The sequence below is a fragment of the Neoarius graeffei genome, chromosome 7 (assembly GCF_027579695.1).
Source record: "Neoarius graeffei isolate fNeoGra1 chromosome 7, fNeoGra1.pri, whole genome shotgun sequence".
Lineage (NCBI taxonomy): Eukaryota > Metazoa > Chordata > Actinopteri > Siluriformes > Ariidae > Neoarius > Neoarius graeffei.
In genome coordinates, this window is record NC_083575.1 from 247,917 (window position 1) to 266,601 (window position 18,685).

Here is an 18,685-nt window from a genome sequence, read left to right on the forward strand (position 1 = left end):
TGCTCATCCTACCAATGTTGAAAACTGGCCGGCAAAAGTGACGATGGTTCAACGTCGTATATTCAACCTTCTCTGACGGTCGACAGATCAACCTTTACCCACGTTGATTCAACGGTGATAAATCGACCCTCTCAGACGGCGGAGAAATCGACGTTTCACAGCGCCGTTTCAACGTTGATTTTCTGACGTACGACGGAAACCGACCATTCTGACCAAAACTCTACGTCGTTTCAACGACCCTCTGCTATCAGGGATGGCACCAAATGATGGATCTTGTATGTCACCAAACAAAGGATCGGAGAGAATTTTGACTTGTAGTTCAATGAATGTAACCAGATCACTGAAACAAGCTCTATGGTTACTTGTTTCCATTATTTCATGTGCTTTAGTCCTCCATTGCTCCCTCATCTTAAAAGATAACTTTGAGATGATGGTCCTCAAATTCACTGGCATGTCCTGCTCTTGCACATATGGCAGCTCCTCTATTACATTACAGCAGCCATGCAAGAATAAGGAGTAGGCTTGAAGTGATTTAACATCCTCAGATTTTATTGTATGCCATGCCAGAGCTCTTTCCATATAGGCAGTTGCAATTTTCTATGGATTCCCAAAGCATTCCTGTAAAAGATCCCTTGCCACTATATACAGTGCTCAGCGTAAATGAGTACACCCCCTTTGAAAAGTAACATTTTAAACAAAACCAGTTTCCAAAATGTTGACGAGACAAAGTTTTATATAACATCTGTTTAACTTAGAATGTGAAAGTAAGGTTAATAATATAACTTAGATTACACATTTTTTTCAGTTTTACTCAAATTAGGGTGGTGCAAAAATGAGTACACCCCACAACAAAAACTACTCTATCTAGTACTTTGTATGGCCTCCATGATTTTTAATGACAGCACCAAGTCTTCTAGGCATGGAATGCACAAGTTGGTGACATTTTGCAACATCAATCTTTTTCCATTCTTCAACAATGACCTCTTTTAGTGACTGGATGCTGGATGGCGAGTGATGCTCAACTTGTCTCTTCAGAATTCCCCAAAGAAAATAATTTCTTTACACCACAAAGGTGAAGGCTACAAGATGATCTGCAAAGCTTGACTTATCAGTCAGAATACTGTAGCAAAAGTGGTACAAAAATTTAAGAAAGATGGAACTGCAACCATCTCACAGAGACATCCAGGTCATCCATGGAAGTTAACACCTCAACAGGAGCATCTTCTGATGAGAAGGGTTGAAGAAAATTGGCATGCAAGTTCACTGCAGTTATCTAAAGAAGGAGAAAGCCAAACTGGGGTGACTATTTCCGGTGACACAATACGGCGTACAGTGCAGAGGAATGCCATGCATGGATGTTGTCCACGAAAGAAGCCTTTCCTAAAGCCCAGGCACAAAAAAGCCCGGCTAGAGTTTGCCAGGGCCCATGCTGACAATGATGAAGACTACTGGGACTCTATACTCTGGAGTGATGAGAACAAGATAAGTTTTTGGAACTGATGGCTTCAAAACTGTATGGTGTCGCAAAGGTGAGGAATACAAAGAAAAATGCATGGTGCCTAAAGTGAAACATGGTGGTGGCAGTGTCCTTATGTGGGGCTGCATGAGTGCTGCTGGTGTCGGGGAGCTGCATTTCATTGATGGCATCATGAATTCACAGATGTATTGCTCTATACTGAAAGAGAAGATGCTACCATCACTCCATGCCCTTGGTTGTCATGCACTTTTCCAACATGACTAAACACACATCTAAGGCTACTGTTGGATTTCTGAAGAAGAACAGGGTGAAAGTGATTCAGTGGCCAAGAATGTTTCCTGATCTGAACCCAATTGAACACCTATGGGGAATCCTGAAGAGATAAGTTGAGCATCACTCTCCATCCAGCATCCAGTCACTAAAAGAGGTCATTGTTAAAGAATGTCGCCAACTTGTTCATTCCATGCCTAGAAGACTTGGTGCTGTCACTAAAAATTATGGAGGCCATACAAAGTACTAGATGTAGTAGTATTTCTTGTGGGGTGTACTCATTTTTGCACCACCCTAATTTGAGTAAAACTGAAAACCTTACTTTTTCCCATTATAAGTTAAACAGATGTTATACTAAACTTTGTCTTTTCAACATTTTGGAAACTGTGTTCATTGAGATATTGTTTAAAATGTTACTTTTCAAAGGGGGTGTACTCATTTTTGCTGAGCACTGTGGCCTCACTCAGGAGCTATCTGCTGACAGCTGCGCACTAGTTCTTGTGGTCATCCTCTTGTAAACTGCTCCAAATGGTACAAGCAGTCTGCCTTCCCTGCATTTTGCTCCATTCCTTGTTCAAAGGCTTTGATAAATGCCCTTTACTGGAGTGGATTCCTTTCAAATATGAGAATTTCTTGGGGTGGCAGGGACAATGTACTGTTGTCACACTCAAGATGCAGTCGTTTTGTTTGTGCATGATGGTAAGGAGGTCACTAGATGAATATTGACCACTTTGCTGATATGAGAATTGCCTCTGCTCACCCTCCATTGGTGCCATTGTTGGCTGGCGACAAATTTGTTATAATGTTCCCATAGTATTGGTTTCTTGCTGTTGCTCATTGGAATTGTCCCACTGCTTTGAGGCAGCCTCAGACCACTGTTCCATTTCCTTTCTTTGCACATCTGGTAATTGTGGGTCATTAGAATTAAATGATCCCTTCATCGCGCTGATTTGTTTTGTTGGCTTCCAAAATCACAGATTGTATTCCTTCACTATAGGATTTAAGACATTGATGGATTGCCATTTCCATTTTTCCCTTTCGAAATAGGAGTTCATGCCATCTGAGGGTGCTTGAGAAGAACTTTACAGATCTGAGGCCTGCAATACAGCCAGTTTAGCAGTTGATGCAGCCAGTTCAGTCTCATCTCAGTTAATTCTATGATAAATTGGACATAAACATTATCCTTCACAAAAAAAGGAAATATTTAAAAAAAAATCAGCATTTGCCCAGAAGACTTTAAGTTTATCAGTTATTCATTTATTTACTTATTTATTAATTTGTTTGTTTGTTTATTTTACTGAGACATGCTCAAGTCCCAGGATGAGACAAAGAATGCAAACGAAGCCAGTATTAAGTAGAAGGAACTTGGAATTTTGCATTCATGATCTGCATCCAAGACCCTCCAATTTCCCTCTTCTGGTACATGGCTGAATAGGATTGCTCTTGGAAGGTGCATTTCCTGAAAGTCAAGTTTATTTGTATAGCGCTTTTAACAATAAACATTGTTGCAAAGCAGCTTTACAGAATTTGAACGACTTAAAATATGAGCTAATTTTATCTCTAATCTATCCCCAACGAGCACACCTGTGGTGATGATGGCAAGGAAAAACTCCCTCAGATGACATGAGGAAGAAACCTCAAGAGGAACCAGACTCAAAAGGGAACCCATCCCCATCCGGGCAACAACAGACAACATGACTATAACATTAACAGTCCTAACATAAAGTCAGCTTTGTTGATGCTATAAACCCCCCACCGATGGAGACCCGAGTGCAAAACCATTAACAACAACCACAGTCCCAAAGTCAACAAGTCAACTGCAGTCCCCAGCCACAAAAGCACCACTTCAAGAGTCCAGAGCATCCTCCAGGTGCGACCCCCAACTGTCCACATGGGGCCGCCCTCCACAGGAGCGATGCGATGAGACTCCAACCAGACACAGGGCACCAGGATGGATCAGGCAGGTCCGAGGAGCAGAAGAGGTTCAGCATCTCGATCCCAGGACCGACATGTAACTCAGAGGGACCGATTTGGGGGGAGATCTGAGAGAAAAACACAGGTTGTTGGGTATGCCCAATGTCACCTGAATAAGTAGGAACAGTATACATATTGCACTGAGTACAAGCAGGGACTCCAGCAACTAACTATGACAGCATAACTAAAAGGGGAGAGCCAGAAGGTAACACAGGCATGAGGGAGTCCCAGAACATAAAGCAGCCAGCCACTACACTGTCAACAAACTCGAGTGAGCAAGCGAGTGGGGGACTGACAGCATCCATACATCCCAGTTTACCAAAACACCATGTCTGAGGACCCTCCAGGTCTACACCTTTACCTCATAAACACCATTAACACAAGGCTTGACTAAACAGATCTGTTTTCAGCTGAGACTTAAACACTGAGACTGTGTCTGATTCCCGAACACTACTTGGAAGGCTGTTCCATAACTGTGGGGCTTTGTAAGAAAAAACTCTGCCCCCTGATGTAGCCTTCACTATGGGAGGTACCAGCAGATAGCCTGCACCTTTTGATCTAAGTAGGCGTGGCGGGTCATAGAGGAGCAGAAGTTCACTCAGGTACTGTGATGTGAGACCATTCAGTGCTTTAAAGGTCAATAGTAGTACTTTATAATCAATACGAAATTTGATTGGGAGCCAATGTAGTGTGGATAAGACAGGGGTGATATGGTCATATTTTCTAGTTTTAGTAAGGTCTCTTGCTGCTGCATTTTGAACTAACTGGAAATTGTTTATGCACTTCTTGGAACATCCAGACAGTAAGGCATTACAATAATCCAACCTGGAGGTAACAAAAGCATGAACTAGTTTTTTCCGCATCATGTAGTAACATTAAATTTCTTATCTTAGCAGTATTTCTGAGATGAAAGAAAGCTATCTGGGTAATGTTATCAATGTGAGTTTCGAATGAAAGACTGGGGTCAATAATCACTCTGAGGTCTTTTACTGCTGCACCTGAAGAAACAGAAAGGCCATCCAGAGTTACTGTGGAATCAGAAAACTTACTTCTAGCTGCATGTGGTCCTAGTACAAGTACTTCAGTCTTGTCAGAGTTAAGCAGAAGGAAGTTAATAAGCATCCAGACACCAACAGTAGGTCATTTACTACTTTAAAGGAAAACTCCAGAGTGAAATGCTTTTTAGGTCTATTCTCGCATTATTGGGAGTGCATACGTTGAGTTGCTATCACAATCGCATCAATCGGATGTGTTTTGATAAAATGAGTTTTTTGTGATTTCAACCGGAAAGTGCTAACACGGCAGTGGCCAGGGCATGTCTTTTTGCCGATACAAAATGCTAGTTTTAAAACCATTGCAAAGCTCAAAACAACATGACAGTTCTGTCGAAGTGAGTAGAGGGTTCCTACAAACAAAACGAGGTGTGTGCAGCTCTAAAAGTGCACGACGAGAGTGTGTAGAATAGTAAATATAAAGGCAGTGACCTTACCTGAATTTGGTCTTCCTCAGACGCCATCTTCAGTGGACAGTCCGTAAAAGTCAAGTGCTGAGAGCAGAGCCCATTGTGCATTTCCAGCGGGTTGCAGAAGGAAGTTAATAAGCATCCAGTGTCCAGTGGAATGTGTTAAGGACACTTAACACATTCCTCAATTCTATAAAGCTGGTGTCTCTCATCAGGTTTTGCAGAAACATACAACTGTGTGTCATCAGCATAACAGTGGAAACTAATACAATGTTTACGAATAATATCACCCAGAGGTAACATATATAAAGAAAAAAACAGTGGACCCAAGACAGAACCTTGTGGAATACAAAACTTTACCTCAGTAAATCTAGAAATATCACCATTTATATCAACATACTGATAACAATCAGTTAAATAAGACCTGAGCCAGGAGAGGGCCACTCCTCTAACTCCCACAACGTTTTCTAGTCTATCCAGAAGAATGGAATGATCAATGGTATCAAATGCTGCATTAAGGTCAAGCAAGACAAGCAATGAGACACAGCCCTGATCAGACGCCAACAGTAGGTCATTTACTACTTTAACCAGAGCTGTCTCTGTGCTATGAAGAGGTCTAAATCCTGACTGATACATTTCATGGATGTTATTCCTATGTAAATATGAGCATAACTACTGTGCCACAGCTTTTTCAAGGATCTTCGAGATAAAGGGGAGGTTTGATATTGGCCTATAATTGGACAGCTGACAGGGATCAAGGTCAGTTTTTTTAATCAGGGGTTTGATAACTGCTAGTTTAAAGGATTTGGGTACATAGCCAATCGTGAGAGAATAATTTATTATTTTTAAAAGTGGTTCAATTACTTCAGGTATTCTCTGTTTGAATTGATGTCGGTAAGGGATCTAGTATGCAAGTTGAGGCTTTTGATGCCGAGATTAATGAAAGTAATTGAGTTTATTTAAGGGGAGTAAAACATTCTAATTGATTATCTGATACAGTTATATTGTTAACTACAAGGCCACTTTCACTGTCTGACCTTAAATTAGTAGTTTGAATTTTTTGTCAGATATTCTCAATTTTGTCATTAAAAAAATAATGAAATCATTACTATTATATACTGCAGGTGTGCATGCGTCTATAGTGGACTTATTCCTGGTTAATTTTGCAACAGTATTAAATAGGAATCTAGGATTATTTTTGTTATCTTCTATTAGGGAGGAGAGATATGTTGATCTCGCAGCACTAAGAGCTTTTCTATACTTCAGGAAGCTCTCCTTCCATGCTAATTTGAACACTACCAATTTTGTTTGATGCCATTTACGTTCCAATTTTCAAGTGGTCTGTTTTAATGTGCGAGTGCCATCATTATACCAGGTGCTAATTTTTTGTCTCTGACCATTTTCCTTTTAAGAGGAGCTACATTATCTAAGGTATGGCGGAATGTTGACTCTAGGCATTCAGTTGCCTGATCAAGTTCTGCAGGGGCTGACAGTGACCGAATCAAAGTTGATAACTCTGGGAGATTGTTTATAAAGTTCTCTGCAGTAGTTGAAGTGAATGTACGTTTAATACAGTGGCGTGGTGAGGTGCATATATTATTACTCAGATATAGTTTGAATTAGATGAGATAATGTTGGCACGGTGGTGTAGTGGTTAGCGCTGTCGCCTCACAGCAAGAAGGTCCTGGGTTCGAGCCCCAGGGCCGGCGAGGGCCTTTCTGTGTGGAGTTTGCATGTTCTCCCCGTGTCCGCGTGGGTTTCCTCCGGGTGCTCCGGTTTCCCCCACAGTCCAAAGACATGCAGGTTAGGTTAACTGGTGACTCTAAATAATTATTCAAATTGAAATAATAAAATGACTATTAATTCAAATTTATGTTACAGCAGCAATCATAAATTCAAATAAATATTAGAAACCCAGGAAGTAATTCAAATAAATATCTTAGGATCACAACTAATTCAAATTAATCTGAAAGGAACAAAAAAGTAATTCAAATTAATGTGTATAATCAGAAAAGAGCCAAACTGTGGTGAGGCACTGCAGTCAGTTCCATCATTAGGTGGGTATCTACTTCATCAGACATTTTGGTGCTACCCACTACGTCCTCCAGAGGTGCACCAACTGAGTTAGTTTACTCAACCTGGAACTGTGAGCTCTCCCATCACTGTTTTCTCTTAACCCACAACCAGTGAGAGGCTGACTCAGTCTGTCTACTGATGTCAGATATGGCTTTCCTGCGGGTTGATTCTGTGATGCCCAGGATGCTGAGTGCTTTCCACAAGGATTGACCAACAAATCCTCTGCACCCTACTTCTACCGGCAGGTTCCACATCTTCCATCCTTTCTGCTGGCACTCTTCTAGTAGCAACTGGTATTTACCCCACTTCCTCTCATGCACCTCTTCAGTGCTTTCTTCCCATGGTACAGTCAGTTCAAGCACCATAAGCTGCTTTGTTGACCTTGAAAACAGCAGTGCATCTGGTCTTTGCCTTGTTGTGGCAATGTCTAAAAGAAACTTCAGTTGTCCTTTCAGATCCAACTTCAACTCCCAGTCTTGTGCTGTTGGAAGGATCCCAGTTCCTTTGGTGGCACTAGTCACTGGATTAGCCCCCTCTTTTATAAACTTAATTAAGGTGGGCCCCTTGGTTCTGTGGTGGACCTTCCCTCTGGCTATTTCAATGACTGTGACTATTTCACTCAGTAGTGCTGTGTTGCAGGAGCACAGGATATGTTCCAGGCTCGCAGGTTCACCACATAACTTGCAGGTGGGGTTATCTGTCAGACCCCATGTCTTCAAGTTAGTTGGAGTTGGAAGCGTGTCATAAGTGGACCTCAACAAGAAGGCTATACAACTGTCTTCCATATGCCAAAGGATGCTCCATGAAAGTATCTGATTACCTGTACCTTCCAACATAACCAACCTCCCTGTTTCTTTTGCAACTGCTCTTGTCTGGCGTGCCTCCTCTTCTACTTGGCGAACCTCCTTTTGGACCATCTCTCTGCTCTGGGTTGGTGTTGCTGTCTTCCAGCTTGGCCTAGTAACACATCCAAGCCCAAGCTGTCCTGTCCTGACTGTACCAGTGATGTTGCTATATCAGAGACGTTCTTTGGCATCCTTCACATCTTGGTCTGCTCGCCACTTATGACCAGTGGGCACCTCTATTCCTGCTTTCCTAACTTTCTCATCTGTGCTTTCCCTCAGCATCATCACCTGGTGTACCTTGGTCACCTTGAATTCCTCTGTGATGATAGTGGTAATTGAAGCTTACTACTGGTACTGTAAAGCCCAATGATGGAAAAACTTCTGGGAAGTCCCAGCCATCGTCTGATGTATCTGTTGATCATCCTCTCCATAGTTTCTACAGAAGATGTGGAGTTGTTATACACCAGTAATGGCCAGGGGAGTCTTGAAAGCACCCCGTGCTGGTAACACCAAGCCTTGTACTTCCTGGGTAGACTGCTCTTATCAACAGTGCACATCCATTCTTCAGCTTGTTGTCTCATCTGAAAAATACTCTCCTTGTCTGTCAGTGTGCTGTTGAACCACTTGCCAAGGCTCTTGACTGGCTTCTCAGAAACTGTCGGAATGTCTTCACCATCTATCCTGAATTTGAAGCTGTCCTGAAGTTTGCCTTTCTTGAAAACCAGGCTTCTAGACTTGGATGGCTTAAACTTCATCTTCGACCATGTCATCAGTCTGCCAATGTCCTCCAGCATCCATCTTCCTTCAGGAGCAGACTTTGTTGTAATAGTCATGTCATCCATGAAGGCTCTGAAGTCATCCATGAAGAACATAATTTGAATTCAAGTCACTGAATTACAAAGTAATTCAAATTAGTGTCAAATAACCAGGAAGTAATTCAAACAAGTGTGGTAGAATCAGGAAGTAATTCAAATTTTTGTCATTATTCTCAAAGTAATTCAAATTAATATCAAAGAATGACATTTAATTCAATTTATGTTCAAGCAGCAATCAATCCAGCCACTGAGGTGCACAAACCAGTGTATTCTTAGTGCTGGTCCCAAGCCCAGAGAAATGAGGAGGGTTGTGTCAGGAAGGATATCTGGCATAAAACTCATGCCAAATCAACTATGCGGAAGATGACGAGGGCTTTCATCCTGGATCGGTCGAGGCCTGGTTTAACAAGACCGCCACTGAAACTGTTTCCCAGCAGGGTACCAGTGGAAATGATGCTTCTGGTGGGGAAAGGAGGAGAAAGAGAGGTGGAAGGCGAATTTGGAAAAAATGTGAGAATAGAAAAGGCAGGAGAGTGGAATTGGAAATTGAAATGTTGGCACAATTACTGGTATTGGAAGAGAACTGGCTGATTTGATGGAGAAGAGAAAGATTGACATCCTGTGTATACAAAATAAGATTCTTTATTGTCATTGTACAGAAAACATACAATGAAATTCAAGTGAACTCAAGTACTGGACTTGAATTAAAAAAAAAATCAAATAAATGCTCCTATTGTTAAATAGACAGATTTGCTTGAGTGTTCTATTGTGTTGTTCAAACATGAGGAGTCATACACAGCCTCTTCAGGATTCACCTTGCAACAAGGGTGGGATTCAAACACACACACGCAAAGCACAATTGATTAGCAGTCCATCACCTTAACCTCTTGGCCACCTCTCCCGCAGATACTGGGGTTAACTTTATAATTCTGAGAGTTTAGCACAATTCATTGTGAACAAAGCAATCTCATATTTTCCTTGAGTTCTGTCCTTAACTTCCAGCCTCAAAATATGCAATAAAATAAACTAAACAAACTGTGTTTATTTGTATACCCAAGAATACAGAGTTTCAGAGCATAGAGATATGTAATAATAGTAGAAAACGGCATCAGATGAAAGACATAATACATTTGTGTGGTGTGCCCTTGTGCAGTCCAGTTAGCAAATTGCCAGAAGATGTTGTCCAGCTCGAGCGGGTAACCCTGCTCCGAGCAATGAAGTGGTCAAGAAGGCTCGAGCGGGTATCCCTGCTCCGAGCAATGATGAAGCAGTCACAAAGGCTCGGGCGGGTAGCCCTGCCCCGAGCAACAATGAAGTCATGAAACCCGTGATGAGGACTGTCATGGTTGTAGTGAGGATGATTGGTTCCAAATGGGGCGCAAGATCTCTTCCCCTCTTTGTTCACAATGTCTTGAAGATTCTCAGTCGAATCGGTGTAGAGCTCAGAAATAGAGAGACAGAGAGAGAGAAAACAGAGATTGGATAGAGACACAGAGAAAACGTTAGTAGCAAACTTGTCATTGTAACACAACTTTGTTATGGAGCCTTCTTCAATCGCATGGCATGGATCCACTGTGGAAAAAGGTCAGTTAAAACAGCATTAAAAGTAATGGCGACTATGTCTGCAGGCCCACTATATCTAGGTTTTCCCAATTGTCCAAATCGTTCAAAAAGTCACACCAGCGCTTGTCTCCCACGTGAAAGGGGTGTGTGGTGGAGATAATATTGTATTATTGACCTTGGTACAAATTTTATGCAACTTATCTATAAGGGCTGCAGAATACTCATCCATATGCATTTTCAAATCAGAGGTACCCGGAGCCAGAGTTCCCTTCTTCCAGGGGAGAGGGAAAGGTCTTCCAAAAATAATTTCATTTGGTGTCATACAAATTTCAGCCAGAGTGACTTATGGATTACAGAGCCAAACCTGTGTCCTGCACGGCCTTAATTAATTTGTCTTTCAATGTTCGATTAGTACGTTCTACGATACCAGAGGATTGAGGAATGTGAAAACACCAGTTTAGTTTAGAGATACTTACAAAGGTTTTGTGTGACTTTTGAGGTGAAAGGGGTACCTTTGTCTGAGTCTATGGCGTCTGGAACCCCATGACTATAACAATAATTATTATTATTATTATTGATTTCTTATTATTTTGTTGTTATTTTATTGTTCTGCTTTTATTGTTTGTTTTTCTTTTTACTGTTCAGTGTCCTTGGGTACCTTGAAAGGCACTTATAAATAAAATGTATTATTATTATTATTATAACTATTATAACTAGGTATTATTTCTTTTGCCAGAGTACGAGTAACTACCTTCATGTTCTCTCAGAACAAGGAAAAACTTCTACCCATTTAGAGAATTTGTCCACAATCAAGATGACAAAAATCAAATGGGAAAGGAAGAGCATATGCCTCATGCAGAATATCAGGCAGTGAACACAGAGTAACCACAGAGGTATGATAAATATTATAAATTATAAAACAAGAACCGTTTAGAACAAGAACCATCAACAAAGAGTACTTCCCCCATCCCTAGAGGGCTGGAGGAGAGATCAGACCTGATACTAGTAGTATGTACGATTTTTTAGACAGACAATATCAATGTCATCCTGAGAGTTAAGGAGGCGTGCGAGAGCGTGACTTACATTATCAAAAGAGGATGTGACATGAATTTCGAGATTGTTAGTAGAACAGAGAATAAACAATCATATGTTAATTTAATTATCTATTAAATTACTGATAAATTAATTTAATGGGTCTGTAAATTTTGCAACACCTGTTTAACTTGATGTGACGAGTGCAAGATCAGTGGGTGAGACAAAGCCAATTTTTCCACATCTAAAACCATCAGAGCACATGCAGAGACAGCCCCTAGACACGCAGGTAAGCCTTGAGCAACAGTGTCTAATGTTTTGGATAAAAATGCACAATGCTGCAGTCCCCCCCCATGCTCCCCAGAGGCTGTGCCTTGGTGTTCACAGGCATAGAGGTGGAAGGGCTTGAAGTGATCAGGTAACCCCAGGGGTGGAACAAAGGGTGCTTTTGAGGGAGTGATAAGTGACCACCATAGCGTCAGTCCAGATCAAAGGGTGTTGCAGTGGATCGTGATGAGAGATTGCAGAATGGAGAAGCTTGTCATATAAAGAGCAGTCAGGGATCCATTGTCTGCAGTAATTGATAAGACCCAGAAAAGACCTCAGTGCATGTTTAGTTGCAGGGCGTTCTGTGTCTAGAATGACAGCCTTGAGAAAGTTCAAACTTCAAAAGTTCAAATACTTAAGTGTCCATTGGCCCTGGAAACCTTAAAGCCCTTGTGCACCAGATGTTGGAGCAGGCACAAGTGTCAGTGTCTTGGCAGATTTCTGGTGACTCAGCAGATACCAGAACACACAGACCACAGAGTCCTGAGGGAGGGAGAGGTCACAGAGTGCGTTATGAATTTGAATTACAGCTGAAAAAACAGCAGGAGAGTCAATGAAACCTTGAGTCCAAACGCTATCTCCTCATGTGCGTGAAAAAAGGCAGAACAGAGATCAATAACGGAAAAACAGCAATGATGAGCAGGAACCTGTGACATTACAGAAGAAACAATCAATTCATTAATCTTACGTAAATCTTGTTTAAAACGCCAGGTACCATCAAGTTTAGGTACTGGATTGACAGGTGTATTGTAAGAGCTGGTGCACGATCTCCCCACGCCTTGCTCGAGAAGAGACTGTAGGATGACATCGATCCAAAGAGAGAGGTACTGCTTAACATAAACAGGATGCACATGAATATTGAATCATATTTTGTGTAGTTTCATGTCAATTCCATTTAAGTTCCAGGTTGCAGTGCAACAAAATGTGGAAAGGTTCAAGGACAATGAATACTTATACAAGCCAATGTATCATAATCATGATAATTTATGACATTTTTTCTTAATGGTTAAATAAAGATAAACCCAAGTCTCCGATTTATAAACACCACTGGAAGGAAAAAATTTTTCTCCTTTTTTTTTTTCCAAAATTCTTCAAGTAAACGTTTGTTAACTCTGTTTCTTGCTGAAAAAATTATGGTTAACTAAATACATTAAAAGCCTATCCATTCCATATCCTCTGTGGTTTTTAAAGGCAAAAGTATGGAGGTTTAAAACTGAGCAAACAGTTAATCAGAGCATTTCATATCAATAGTTCGAGATTAGGATGAACATGTTTAAGCTTAGCCTCATAAGGAGCAATAAGTTTAAAGGAAGAAAAGGAAATATAAAACAGGGCAAATTGAAATGACAAACAATTTCACTGAATGTAATTTGAATAAAATTGAATAGCTGATAAGCACTCTTTGTTGGATTCGATATGTGACAGACTCAAAATACATCTCATCTCATTATCTCTAGCCGCTTTATCCTTCTACAGGGTCACAGGCAAGCTGGAGCCTATCCCAGCTGACTACGGGCGAAAGGCGGGGTACACCCTGGACAAGTCGCCAGGTCATCACAGGGCTGACACATAGACACAGACAACCATTCACACTCACACCTACGGTCAATTTAGAGTCACCAGTTAACCTAACCTGCATGTCTTTGGACTGTGGGGGAAACCGGAGCACCCGGAGGAAACCCACGCGGACACGGGGAGAACATGCAAACTCCCTCAAAATACATTTTTAATTCAATTAACAGTATTAATGAGAATTGTTATCTTGGACATTTTGACTTTATGTATATGGAATTTACCTAGTAATATAAAGAGATTACTTATTAAATTTATTATTGTGTGAGAAAGTGCCAAAAATAATGATTTTCTCTGCCCACTGCAGATTTCTGTGTGTCCTTGTCTGCTGTTCTTGCATGGGTTGTTTGTTTATATTATAGCTATCTGTAACGAGTTCAGTCTGGGAGCCCTTATCTCCCAGAAAGAGGCAGAGACTGTAGAGATGGAGCAATTATTCAAAATATTATATTTATAATAGGACGACAATTATTCAAAAAATGTCAAAAATGAAGTAAAGAGCGGGTTAGCTCACTGTTGATCGAATTGCATGTTTCCCAGACAAGTCCACATTTCGCTAAAACGCGTCAGAAACAGGAGTATATAGGATATTTAAAGGTTAGAATTACATATGATTAATAAAAATGCCACTACATGATCAGTTTTAAAATGATTTAGATCAACATTAGGTCGTTGTTAAACTTTTCGGCATTTCCATTCACAAGTAGGGTAACTATATTTGATGCCTTTTATTACACCTTTTCCATATCTGTTCTATTCTAGGTGATGAACACATGAGGCGTGTTGAATAAACTTGTGCTTTATTACACTTTACACTGGACAGCGGCGTGTCCAGGCATACAAAACATTTCCTGCTTCTCTCCCATCTAGTGCGCATGCCTAGCTCACAAGCATGATGGGAACTGGAGTTCTAATGTTAACACATAATCATCACAATTTTGCCGTCACATACTTCTGTCTTAGTTTTAACTACTTCGTATTCATCATTTATAAGATTTAGACATGAAACTGCATTATTAATTATTAAAACACATTAATCGTCTTGTAGAGTGCTCAGGGACCTGTTCAGAGATCACCTCGCGGACCACTCGTGACTTTACTGGTAACTTTCCAGTTACAAGTTTCGGACTATCAACACACAATGAATATAAAATAAAATACAGATGATCTACTCACCAAACGCTGAAACTAATTGATTAAGAAGCAGATTTTTCCTCTGATGATTCCATTCTGTGTTAAGGGAAAAGGATTTCTAACAGTGATGAGATTCACAAACGATTCGGATCTTTTCGGGACGAAACATAAAAATGACTCGATCAAGCGAATCGATACAGACGCATGGACTGCATTTGTTTGAGTTCATGCACACGTAATGGTTTGAGGAAAGTTCATACTTTAATTTCATGCAGCATGAAAGTGTGATTATTGTTTACAATTTGAAAACAGGAATACAAATAAGGTTTCCATAGTTTCTGAGTCAAGAATCAAGTAAATTGATTCATACGCATGCGAGTTTGTTCTAAAGAATCGATTCAGTGAAGCTTTCGTTGAGATTATAATGAATATACAGAATGTCCGTATTTTATACGGATTTGATTCAATAAACATAGTATACGGGCGTACAAGTAAAGTTATACGGATTCTTTTTAACAGAAAACAAACAAAAAACTTCAATATTTATTTAGAGCTATAATCAATTCCCACGATGATAAAAGAGCACATAACATTTACACTTTGTGTTTTTTTTGTCAAACATTGAAGCTTTGTATTCATTCTTAAAGTTTATTGTTATTAATATTGAATAAAAAGTAACTGGGATATATCATTGTTAATTATCATTCAAATTTTAGGTAAATCATTTTAATTTGCATCTTATAAGGATTTTATAAGGGAAATAAGGATTTTGGAAGTTTGGTTATACAGGTTTGATTGACCAAAGGTTTGACATTTATGCACACCAGGAACACAGTTCTGACTGTTCATGTCCAGAGTACTGATTTGTTGTTTCATTATTTTGTGCATATCCAGTAATGCCTTATATAAATGCTGAAACAATAAAAGATACATTACACAGCTCCTAGAGATTGCAAATACCTGAATGAGGATAAATCAAAACTGAGCCGGCCAAATTGTCTAGAATTTGTGTAGAATGCTAAACCACAGCAATTCATCCAATCCCATGGGTTTTTTCTCGGGGTCCAGGTACCTTAATACAATACAATTTTCCCCCCATGGTGGCACGAAGGAATCAGTCCCGAGATTAATTAATGATTATGGGTTTAACTCATAAAGCGCACTCTTCCCGTAAACAAATTACGAGGATCACCTTCCCGTGCTTTTACACGAGGTTTACCAATCTTCCCGTAAACAAAATCTACGAGGATCACCAGAAAACATCCCGTAAACAAAATCTACGAGGATCACCAAAATAAAAACATCCCGTGCCTCTACACGAGGATTACCAATAACATAAAAACATTGTCCCGTGCCTCTACACGAGGATAACCAATAACATAATAAACAACTGGGTTTTTTTCTGATACTACCAACCAGGCGGAAGTCCCCCCCCAACTAATCAATTAAAAGAGACCCCTTACCTGATTTGGAAGTATCCCGGACGAGCCCCCAAATTGTTAAGGTTCACCCAGTCAGAACGGTCAACTTACTTCTCGAGACCAATGCCCTCATGCCACCCAGACGTCTGGGGGTTAGTCGCAAAGAAAGACAGGAACCCCAATGTAGTTCACATCTTTATTCGCAAGTTTCCCCAATTAGACAAGAATACAGAGGGTTATTATATACGAGTGTTATCTGTGTGTAAATTACATCACTGTTTGATATCTGTGTGTGTGTGTGTGCATGAGTGTGTGTGTGTAGGATGTCAGACTATGACATCAGCTATGTTTGTCTCCTCACTTGCGTGCAATTGAGGGGACCTTGATCTGGGGCAGGTTAAATAATCTCCATCAGTGTGTGTGTATAAATCTTGAATCAAGCATAACATAATGACATATTTCTGATGATATGACATGATAGCAAGGTACAGACAGATTTTAAAGGTCATTGCCCACGTACACCCCTTCAGGTCAGATATAACATAGGGCAATATGTACTTAAGATGGTGATGGAATTTTTCAACAAAGATATGTTATAAGAAAGTAAACAAAAAATAAGAACAAACTTAAAGACAGTCATACGAAACATAAGAAAAATAAGAATAGAAGTGCTACTTCTCCGGAGGAAGGTCAAACAGGATTCAGGATTAAACTCATAAAGTCTTAACATTAGAATCATAAAGTCTTAACAATCCTAAATTATATTCTGTAATTATAAAACTAACTTAAAACTATAAAACTAACTTAAATCACTAAATGCATCTTAGATCTAACAATTAAATCTAAATCACTGCCATAGTATATGCAATAGTCCAAAATAATAAAGGATCTTAAAAAGCTCTAAAATATAAAGTCTTAACACTTTGTGCAGCAATAAGGCTAATACAAATCTATAAACTATAAAACGAACATGACTCACTTAATGCAGCTTTAAATCTAACATTAAATCTAACATACAGTACACGTTGGATATGCAGCTCTGGGTGTGTGTGGGTGTCTGACATCATTGCAGACCTTGGCGCCGTCCAGACACATCTCTGATCAATAATACACATTTCATATCAAAATAAGCAAAATGTTCTTGAACAATGTCTAGCTGAGACAGAAGGTCATTTTAACTGAACAGAAATTAATCCTTACAAGTTTGTCACAAATAAATTACTGCCTTCTTGGTCAAAAATACTTACAATTATTTATCCTTACATAATAATAAACCTAACATGGACTCTGGAAAAAAGTATTGGCAATCTTTAAATCAAGAAAATAAAACGTATCCATATCCAAAACCCATAACATTAGTTAAGCCACACAGCTCATAAAGATGGTTTCAAGCAAAATGCAATCACTCACTGGTAAATATACGGAACATTCATGAGCAAAAACTGCATTTATAAACACTTTTACAAAACTCACAAATTTCGTAGAATAAAACACTCTCACTACAGCATGTAGCATGTACACTTAGACACACACACACACACACACACACCTGGGCCTTAACACATCTTTTCTCCCCTCTGGGCCATCAAAAGCATATAAAAAAAAATACACACATTTTATGTAAACTGTCAGAATGCAACAATATAAGTTGATTCTGTACATAAGTGCACTTTATCACGACTTACGCCAACCAGCCACTCACTACATTGCTCACTCTCTCTATGTCACTTCCTGATTTCCTCAACTATGAGGGAGGGGCACAGAACATGCATGCATTAATCACGTGGAAAAAAAATTTGTGGTGTTAAAAGGAATTTGCATTAACACATTATTGCGTTAACTTAAACAGCCACAATTTTATATATAAAATTTCTCACTCGCCCCTTCGGGCAGGAGAGGTAATCCACCACCACCATATGCAGCCCCTGGCCTGTGGACCACCTAAATTTAAAGTGCTGAAGGGCAATACCCAGAGGGATCCACACGTTGGTCCCACTGGTCAGAACAGAGGGTGAACAGGTGTCCAAGCAGGTAGTATGGGAGAGTGAGGACTGCCCACTTGATGGGTGAACACTCTTACTCCACCCATATTTTCCACTGATCCATTATTCAAGAGTGACATGGAGGAAGCAGTGCTGTGATATAGATTCAAACTGGGGCTGTTGTGACCACAATACAGAATACTAACCACTAAACGATCACAACATTCCACGGGCAGAGTACACCCTCACTCTGACAGAAGCTCAGCTGCTAGATGTGGCATGGGACGAACAGGACCACGTTTGGCCTGGTGTCATGAGAAAAGTGAATTTTTTATTTAGTCATGATTGCATTTGCTATGGTGGTGTAGTGGTTAGCCCTGTTGCTTCACAGCAAGAACCCTAGTAACAATTTTATGTTCCCAGAACGTTCTGGGCACGTACGCCTTTGGTTGCCTATACGGTGCATATACGTTAGGTTTGGTTGCCACTTGGTTGCCACGTGGTTGCCATGGAAAGTTTTTCTGACGTTGCCCAAACGTTTCCTGTTGGTTACAACAACAACCTTCCCCTGCCCTTCCCCTAACCTTGCTGGTTGCATGTTTGGTTCCCTGAATGTTAGCCAAACGTCCCCCTGACGTTGTAGAATGTTATGTTTTGGTTAGATTTTGCTTTCAACTAATTAGCAACATCAACACAACTGCTAGCATATCTACATGAGAAAACTCAGTGATGAAT